This window comes from Anoplophora glabripennis, unplaced genomic scaffold (genome assembly GCF_000390285.2).
Source record: "Anoplophora glabripennis isolate ALB-LARVAE unplaced genomic scaffold, Agla_2.0 scaffold1046, whole genome shotgun sequence".
NCBI classification, from domain to species: domain Eukaryota; kingdom Metazoa; phylum Arthropoda; class Insecta; order Coleoptera; family Cerambycidae; genus Anoplophora; species Anoplophora glabripennis.
The window spans coordinates 37,637-48,227 of NW_019417154.1; positions in this window are offsets into that span (position 1 = coordinate 37,637).

The window sequence follows — 10,591 nt, forward strand, 5'->3', positions numbered from 1 at the left end:
TTGCGAAAAAATTTGATTTATATCCTTTACAATATTATTTGTGAGAATTACCTCTTCTCGACCTAATTCTGATTTTTCAATTTTTATCCCTATAGCTTTGATAACTTTCTGTACTTGTTTGTAAATGTCACGAGTTTCATTTAATTTTATTTCTAATATATTACCTTTACTACGTCTATCAGGACTTATCTTTATTAAATAAACTCTTATTTCTTTAAGAGAATCATATAGCTTTCTTAAACTCCGTGTCATTTACCTATTGTAAATATAATCTATACATATGTAACTATGCAATTATGCAAATTTTATTATACGACCTACTGTTAAATATAACCATGTAATAACAAGGAAATTGCATACTTACAATATTTTGAAGAATTCTTAACTTATGCAAATATCAAAGTACCATATAATAATAATTCTTACATATATCTGTAAGTGAACTCAACAAATTTCTTAAACCCTTAAATTCCTTCTTTTTTTCCCTTTCCATTTTCTGAGCAGATGGCTGATATTCATTAATAATTATTTAATACTTCAGTGATTTCCTAAAATCCTAAAATTTCCTAAAATAAAATAATAAGTTATACTGCTTGTTCTCTTGTTGCTAGATCATTTCTTGAAATTTCCCGTCGAATTGGCCTCCTCATTGATTCCTTGAACCGTTTCCAACCCAACAGGATAAAAATTATGACTAAAATACTTATTAGCAGCCATTCAATTCGGTTAATATTATCTTACCTTTCCAATGACGACTACACTTGATGTCTGGGCAATTATAATTTCTTCCTTTTTTTCCTTTTGACTGGTTAGTTCCCATTATTAGTTATACCATTTTCCAGAATTTTGAAGGATCGCCATGTAATATTCGAGTTGCCAGTTATTTAATTTAATTTTATTTTACTTGATTGAATGTGGAGAAAATTAATAATACAACCTTCTTGGACTGTAGTATAATTTATTCTCTCTTTTACATATCGCGGTTGAACCGTGTCCTACATTAAAATATTGTCAATTCAGCAATTAACAGTTTAAGTTTAAAACACTAAAGCTACTCTTACACTAAATTTAACCGATGCGGAGGGAAGTAGGGACCAACTATAGTGTTGTCCAACATACCCAACCATACGTTACATTGGAATTCATGTTGAAAACTATGTTCCTTTGGTTTAAAATTCCCCTTCGAGTAAATGTTGCCTCATCTGTCCACATTACTTTTTGCGTAAACTGATCGTCATTCTCTGCTTGGTTTAACATCCAGTCACAAAACACGCGCCTGCATCGTATGTCCTGGGCAATAAATAAAGTACTGAGGGTTGACGAAGGGGTTGGATTCATTTTCGGTAGTCTTCTTTGTTTTCAGCAGCCTAGAAAATATTGGCATACACAACCCACTCAACTTTATATGAAAATTGACACTTCAACCTCCATAAAGGGGTATATGGGGGTGGTAACGCTAGGGGATAGCGAAGAGATCTAATTCATTTTTGGTAGTCTTCGTTCGTAGTGGGCCAGAAAACATAGGTATACACACCCTACTCGACTTTGTATGAGAATTGACATTTCAACTCCGAGAAGGAGGTGTATGGGGGTGGTAACGGGGAAATGGCTAGTTAATTTTTTTAATGGTCATATTCGGTTTCAGCGACCCCAAAAACGGAGGGCTAGGGGAGTCTACCCTCTGATTCTTGACATTGTTTTTGTGTGATTGTGTAATTTAAAATTATTTTTTATAATGCAATCAACATTATTGTTGCCCAGCAAGAACCTCGAAGAGGTCTGAACATGCCTTGCCAAAAATCAGTTTTTATTAACATCATAATGTTAATTTTTTAATTTCCTGTAAGCCTTCGGGCTTACAGCAAATGTTCAAATACATTACCGTAATTGTTCGGTTTGATACACGACAGATTTCATATAACCCCATATACAAAAGTCCATAGGTTTTAGGTCCGGCCAGTGCGCTGGACATCTTATGGGCCCCTCCTCTCCTTATCCACCGATGTGGACTTAGATAGTCTAAAAATCCACGAACATCGCTAGCAAAATGGGTCGGAGCTCCGTTGTGCGTATACCACATATCCCGTAGCATCTGAAGGGGAAGGTTTTCAAACATTTCTACTAAAAATTGAAAGTAACGCGGCCCATTCAGATGTTCAGGTAGAAAATGCGGCCCAATTAAACGAGAGGATGAAAGGTATGTAGTATTTAAATATTGACTGTAAGTAATAGAAGAGAGACTTATATTCCATAAAAAACCAATCGGGCGGAGACAAATAAACAACTCGGTACGTGTTTCTGACCTAGGCTAACCTGTCTAGGTGACTAACCTTCTAATCCACTTTTGACTTCACGTGCAGTATATGACTGTAATAGGATCGTATTAGATGCAAAAGTAGAGCAAAAAGTTGTCGGTCTTTTATCAAAAGAAAATCATGTTATCACTTTTAATTTACAATTTATATTTCAAAATCAAATTGAGTGATAACAAATAAAAAGCTAGCCTGGTAAGTAATAAAAATATATTTTCTAAAAATAATATTCAAAATTTATAATATTTCCACTGACGCTCAACATTATATATTACATAGAACTACACAAACATTAAAAACTAATTATCTTAATTGGAGCATCACAAATTATGAAGCCCAACGTGGGGCATAATTAAGAAGAGGCGATCTTATAAAGTGATAATAAGAAGAGAATATATTTAGAAGAAATAATATGGATCTAGGAATGGTAATGTGACAAGAAGAGAGGAGGAAGATATAAGTATGTCTGAAGAAGAGAGTAGACCAGGAACAATTGAAAGCAAGGAAACAGGACAGAAGACGGAGATAACATGTTTATTGGTAATGTTCCAGGAGATGGAAAGGAAAAGAGAAAAACAAAGAAAGGAAAATAAGGAGAGACAATTGAGAAAAGAAGAAGAACAAGAAAAACAAAGAAAGGAAGATATGGAAAGACAATAGAGAAAAGAAGAACAAGAAAAACAAAGAAAGGAAGATATGGAGATACAATTGAGAAAATAAGATCATGAAAAACAAAGAAAAGAAGATATGAGTGAATTAAAACAAGTGATCTTAAGGAATACAAAAGAAATATCGGAAGTTTTGGATAAGAAACTAGAACAATTGAAGAAAGAATTTAAAGAGGAGCAGAAAATATTTCAGGCGGAAATTGAAGAGAAAATTTCAAGAATGGAACAGAGAGTTGCAGAAGAGGTAGAAGATACTAAGAAAAAAGAACAAGAATGTAAGAGCAGGGTTGTTCAATTATGGGAAAATATCAGGAGAATAGAGGATAATGCCCAAGAAAAAACTCATGAAATAGGAAGAGAGATGAATAGCTTGGAGCAGCGAATAACCCAAAACAAAACAGGGATAGAGGAAATAGAAACACGAACACGGACAGGACAAAATGTATATATGCGCAACGAGGAAAACTATCTTGACATAGAAAAACTCAAAGAAGAATTAAGAAAAGAAATGGAAAATTGGAAAAATTTACAGGTACAAATGAGACAGTATAGGATAGCAAGTTACACTGGTCAAAATTTGACACATAAATTTGATGGACGGATAAATAAGATACACCCAGTGATATTTATGAAGATGATAAAACTTAAGCCAAAATACGTAGTAGAAAGAACTGATTAGAGAAAATATGGAAAGAGAAGGAGCAATGTGGTTCGAAGGAAAAGAGCATAAAATTCAAAGTGTAAGTGAATTTGAGAGAAAATTTTTGGGTTATTTTTGGGGAGATTATGCATAGATCAGAGTTAGAGAGAAATTATATTTTGGAAAGTATAATGAGTATAAAAATAATACATTATCACTGTATGCCACTGCAAAATATTTGACACCTCCAATGCCTGAACAAGAAATTGTACTTTATGTATCGCGACATTTTAAACATGAAATATCAGAGAGTTTAGCTATACATAATATAACTGACATGGATCAATTGTGTGTATATTTAAATCGCATAGAACAGAATACAAATAACACATATGCACAACAAAATATTTCGAATCCTACACGAATTATAAACAGACAAATAGAACATAATACACTAGATTCGAATTACAGGCAAAATTTTAATTATACAACACAAGGAAGATACAACAATCCACAAAGAATATCACATAACAATAATAGGCAAAATTTTAATCAATGTAAATCGCAATTTCTAATGTATTAATCGTAATTTTAATCATGTTAATACAGATTATACAAACAATAACTATACAGGTCGCAATGAAAATTATAATCAAGGTTTCAATCGACAAGGCATTGGCTATGAACCAAATCAATATAATAATCAGAATAATCAAAGTTTTAGGCAAAATTACGATAACAGACAGTATCGTAACAGGGATAACGTTCAAAATAATGTATACAATTTTAATCAAAGGTCAAATAGTAATGATAGGGACAATACAAATACTAGACGAGTCAATTTTCAGCGTTGTGACAGACCAGGGGTAGAAAGTAGTCGAAGATCATACGAGGAACTACATACTCGATCGGCAGATAGGGACGAGTCAATACAAATACCACACAGCACATCACAAAACACAAACCTTGAAAACCAGTAGAATGCAGGCCAAATCTCCAAGTACACATTTGTAGTTATGACCATCCCTGTAGTTATGAACTCCCTAGGGAGTATATCCGAGATGAAAATAATCTGGAAAATAAAATAAATAATCAATTAATTTATATATCCCGCGGTCGGTAGACCGTAGATTAGCTATGCTTGTACGGAGGATTGGCACCCTCTGTGCAGGTATGGTAGGGTGGAAGAATGTTGGCTTGGGTCAATGTGAGAGATTGACACCGGTTGGCATTTGACCACCCCCCTAATTAATGAGGTTTCCAGGTTTCTCTCATTCCTGCACTGAATGGTGGTTAGGGCCTACCAACATAAGTCGTTCCTGGGCGTAAATGCGGCCTGCTTAATAATAATATGCCGCCTCCTCTCCTGCACAAGTCTCCGACTTCTGGGCTAATTCTCGTAGTTAAAATGAGGAGTAGAGATATTATTATTATTATTTATATAGTAGGTAAATTTGATAATTCTAAAGTAAATATGTTAGTTGATACAGGATCCTAGGTTTCATTAATAAAAGAAGAATTTATCAAAAATAATATACGGTTAAAAGATAAAATTGTTAAAATTCCAAAGATAAATCTAATAGGAGTAAATAGTAAAAGATTACGAGGTAGGATACGAGGCTTCATTAATAAAAGAAGAATTTATCAAAAGATAATATAGGGTTAAAAGATAAAATTGTTAAAATTCCAAAGATAAATCTAATAGGAGTAAATAGTAAAAGATTATACGAGGCAAACAAAATGGTAAATATCTCTATCGATCTAAATGGATTAAAGGTAATAATATCATTATTAGTAGTACCAAGTCTTGAATGTGATGTAATATTGGGTAACGATGAATTGAAAAAAAAAATAAGGCAATCGTAGATTATGGAAATAAAATAATAAATATAAAGGGAAATATTATAAAGTTTAATAATGAAGTTAAAAATAAGGAAAAGAAATTAGAAGCAATGAGTGAGAATGATGATGTGATATGATTGTAGGAGGATATGTGAGGTAAAAGAAGGTGTAAATAATAATAATTATGAATTATACAGGGATGTCCGGAAATGATGAGCAAAAAATTCAGGGGTTGAGGGTTTTACGGGATGAGGATTATAAATTTGCCCACCGTTTTTTCGCATTTTGTAGAGGTCGCCTCATACGAGCCTTTATTTTGATTTAAATGGTTCCAACTTTTTTGTGCTACACTTTATGCGAAACTTGACTGAATATTTTTGAACTCCTAACCTATTGACATAAAAATGGTATACTTTATTTGTTTCGATAAATCTAATCGTTTTTGAGAAAAACGCTAAAATAAGATTGCTTGCATGTGATGAATATGAAATCATTTTAATTTATTTTCTACATTAAACATAGCATGCTTTGGAAACAAGCGCTTAGTTGCCTTGGAAACAAGTTTGTGGAGAATTAGTATTGACAGATAGTAATTTTTGTGAAAATTTGTTGTTACGCTGATGGTGGTTAATGATAAATAATAAATAAATAACGTCTTCAACAAATAAAGAATGGTTTACTAACAGTATAATAATATAAAACTGCATCAAAATTTAACTTGAAGACCCTGTAACTCCGTTAATAATCAGTTTTGGAAAAATTGTTATAGAAAGAGGTAGCATTTATTTTCGGTCTAGAATTATCCCCTGAATTTTTTGCTCATCATTTCCGGACACCCTGTATAATGAATATGAAAGTAAGTTGATGAGAAATATGGTTGATGAAAAGGAAAATGAAGAGGATTTTAAAATGAATATTATGCAAATAGAGTTATAAAGTAATAGAGTTATTAAGTATGTATGAAAAGTTGATTAAGAAAGAAACAAGAGTTGTTACTAATTTCGTCCATAGATTGAAAATTAAAAATTTAGATAATTTCAGAGTTAAGAGATACCCAATTCCATAGCGTTACAAGAATGAGGTACAAAGAGAAATTACTTTATTAAAAAATAAAATTATATCACGAAGCAATACATAAATCCACTAGTAATTGTGAAAAAGAAAGATGGAGATATACGTTTATGCTTAGATGCCCGGAATATCAATAAATATACTGTTCCACAGTATGAGGCTCCGTTAGCGATAGATTTGGAAGGATAACAAACCCCAGATTATTTTCTAAAATAGATTTGAAACACAGCTTTTGGTTAATATCACTACATGAAAATAGTAGAAAATATACGGGTTTCATGATTGATGGAGAAGTATTTCACTTCAATGTTGTACCATTTGGTCTCAGTCTGCTTTTGTGCTTCACTTGTAAGAGCACTTCATCAAATTTTAAATAAATATGACGCATTTGTAACACATTGATGACGTTCTAATTTATTCACAAAATGAAGAACAACAGTTGAAACTCCTTAAAATAGTTTTGAACGAATTGCACCAAGCAGGGTTAAAGATGAATTTAAAGAAATGCCAATTTTTTTTAAAACAGAAGTAACATATTTAGGATATAGAATCAATTCAACAGGAACTGAAATGGATGAGACTAGAGTAGAAGCGATTAAAAATTATATAATTCCACACAATTTAAAACGTTAAGAGGTTTTTTGGGTTTAGTAAATTATTTTAAACGTCTCATACCGGATTATTCTAATTTGGAATTACCTTTGCTAAAATTATTAAAGAAAGGAGTCATATGGGGAAAAGAACAAGGCAATTGTTTATTGTGTCAGTAAAAGTAGAAGTAAAAAGTTGTAAGCAAGCACTAAATATTTAACGAAAATAATTTATTGTCTCATAGAAGTTTCGATTGGTAAGAAAAAAACAAATGAGTTGATAACAATATATTTTTATTTCTAGAAAAAATATACAAATAATGATAATAAAAATAACCTAAAATATAACAAACTAAAATATGATTGTATGTACATAAAAAAAGTTGCAAAAAGAGTTTTGCTGAACTGAATGAATGAGGAAATAACTATTTGTTTGTTATTTCATCAACCATTTCTTGGAACTGGGTCACCGTCCCTCTTATCCGCTTCACAGAAGCGGTATTGGAACGCTTTCTTCTTTCCAGAGAGTTCTCGCTCGTCGAGAAGCCGCAATTGCTCCCTGAGCGCTTCCCTCTGCTCACGAAATAATCGTTCCTCGCCCTTCAGCGTAACGGTCAGGTCTTCCTCTTTCCGTAACTTTTTTCCTAGTTGCTCCATTTCCCTGGCCTTTCGTTGGGACCATTCAGTCCTCCGTTGGGCTTCCTCCTCCCTCCGTTGCCTCTCCCGCCAAGGAAGCCGCCTAGTCATCCTCGGCAATGGAATTAGTTGTCAGAGTTGCCGGAGTTGACGGAGTTGCCGGAGTAGCTGGCTCGGGACGGCGATGTTGATGCCCATCGGAGGCTCCTCGATGGCGATTGGAGGCGCCGAAGGGTATCCATATTTTTCCCACTGCAATAGAAAATAAAGGATATTAATACATATATATTTTTTAGAGATTTTCAGATTTTTTTCTTAATTTATTTAAAAAAATAATATTTACCCAGTTGAAACCGAAGGCACATTTCTAAAATCGGAATCATCCAGTTCCACCCTATTTCTATTCGGGGTGGTAGCCTTGGAGATACTCGGCTGTACCTCCAGAACCTCCTCCAGAATAACCTGCGATTTCCGACAGATCCTACAGCTCCCCAGAGATGCTGCAAGGATTGGAGAAAATGTTAATGAAAACGAATCAAATTTATTAGACTGTTATACAAAAACAACAGAATATGATTGAAATATGTATAGGAATAAAAAACTTACGTTTCATTGATCATGGCATCAACACTGAGCGGATGCTCCTGGAGTTATTCCCTAGCCTCTGGTGATAGCGAGCACATTGTTGTTGGATGCATAGCGACGATATAGTCTAGCCTGGTATTCGTACAAGACTAAATATATTCAACGGACGCTTGCATATATATATTATAATACTATAAATAATAATATTTTTGTGTTTTATTTATAGTTTTGTTTGTTCTGTGTAATTTATTTAATAATTAATGTTAGGCGCCATAGTATTATAAAGATTGATTTAACATGTGAAATGTATGTATTTAAATTATTTAAATTTTGAATTTTCCCATAGGATTCTTAAAAAATATCACAATAAATTATGTTCTATGCCTACCCTCTTTTTATGTCACTTAATTTGATTTTGAATATTTAAATGTAAATTTATTCATTATACAAGGTGTAACTGAAATAAGTATTCAAAATTTCTGAGCTTGTAACACAAGTCGAAAAATGACGAAAACTTTAGTACAATTTTTGTCAGTGGCGGCTACTAAGGGAGCTACGCTCTCCTAAAGGGGTAACCTCGGAAACAATTTTTAATGCGTAACATCCAAACGGCTCGACATTAAGTCACGAAATTTTGGTAAGATATTAACCTTGACGTACTTAATAAGTCTCATAAAATACATTTCAAATTTTGCTACAGGGGCGTGAGAAAATGCAGGACCCAGGGACAAATTTAATCATATCTTTTTTATAGTAAATTTTTTCTAGTCCCTGACTCGAAAATATTGAAATTTGAAGTATTTAACATAAAAAAGGTCCTCTTGTTAAATTTCACTAGGATGTGCCGTTTTCCAGTAAAATCGATTTCAATCATTCCCAACGTGCTCCAAATTCAACTTTCATTACATAACAAAATAAATTAATTGCAGTGTGCCAAGGGGAAAACAACTAGTCTGACAGTTAACAGAAATGTCAAATATTTTTAACACTCTTAATAGTAACAAATAAAAATATGGTGATATAAATAAAAGCTAAAAAATAGATACATATGAGATTATTTATTAAACTATTGTAAGCGGATGAAACTTTTACGTAACATTTTAACAGATTTAAACCATTTAGGTTAGTTTAACAAATTAACCAAATATCTTAATTTCTTTAGCAGAAAGTGTGCCCTAGTCAAGAAGACAGACTAGATTCAACTTTTAAAATGTCCGCCGTTGGCCCTGATGCACGCACGTAACCAGTTTTCCAAAGAAAATAGGTTCCGGTATAGTTTGTGCTCCACATTGAGTTCATTAAATGCATTTTCTATATGCTGACGCAACTGTTCCTCATTGTCAACAGCTTGGAAATACACTTTTTGTTTCATTTGACCCCACACGTTAAAATCCATTGGGTTGAGGTCTGGTGACCGTGGAGGCCAATTTATGGCAGCATCATTTCCGCGGCCAATCCAGCGATTTGGGAAGTGCTCGTTTAACCACTGCCGACATTGAAGGTTGAAGTGAGGAGGGGCGCCGTCATGCATGTACCATAGGAACGTCGTCTTACCAAAGGAATATCCTCTAAAAATTCATACAATCTAGTAGACAAAAATTGATGGTACATTGCTCCGGTTAAATTTCCAGGCATGATGTGATATCCAAATAGATTATTTCCTAATGTGGCAGCCCAAACATTTATTTTAAATGAATGCTGATAATGGGTTACCTTCCGAGCATTAGGTTTTTCTTCGTCCCACATATGTTCATTGCGCATATTAAAAACACCGCTTCTGGTAAAGGTAGCTTCATCGGTAAAAATAATATTCGATAGAAACATCGAATCTTCGGCTTGCCTGTCTAAAATCAACTGACAAAACTGTCTGCGCATGGGTCTGTCCTGTGGTAAAATGTCTTGGGCCTGCCTATAATGATAGGGATACAATTGTTGTTCTCTCATTATCCTCCATACTGTCATATGAGACATGTTATTTTGAATTGATAGTCGTCTTGTACTAAATGTGGCGTTAGCTTCAACTAAATTTAAAATATTTTCCTCATTCAGGACATTTCTAATTATTCTACGCCTGCCTCTCTCAAAATTGTTCCTTTTTAACGTACCCCGTTCTCGCAAACGCCTTTCTGTGCAAAGAAATGTTTTGTAATTGGGCACATTTCTGTTGGGGAACTTTTCACCGTATCGTTGTGCGGCTGCTCTTGCGCTTCCATGACATTCACCTAACGTCAAAAGCATATCTACATA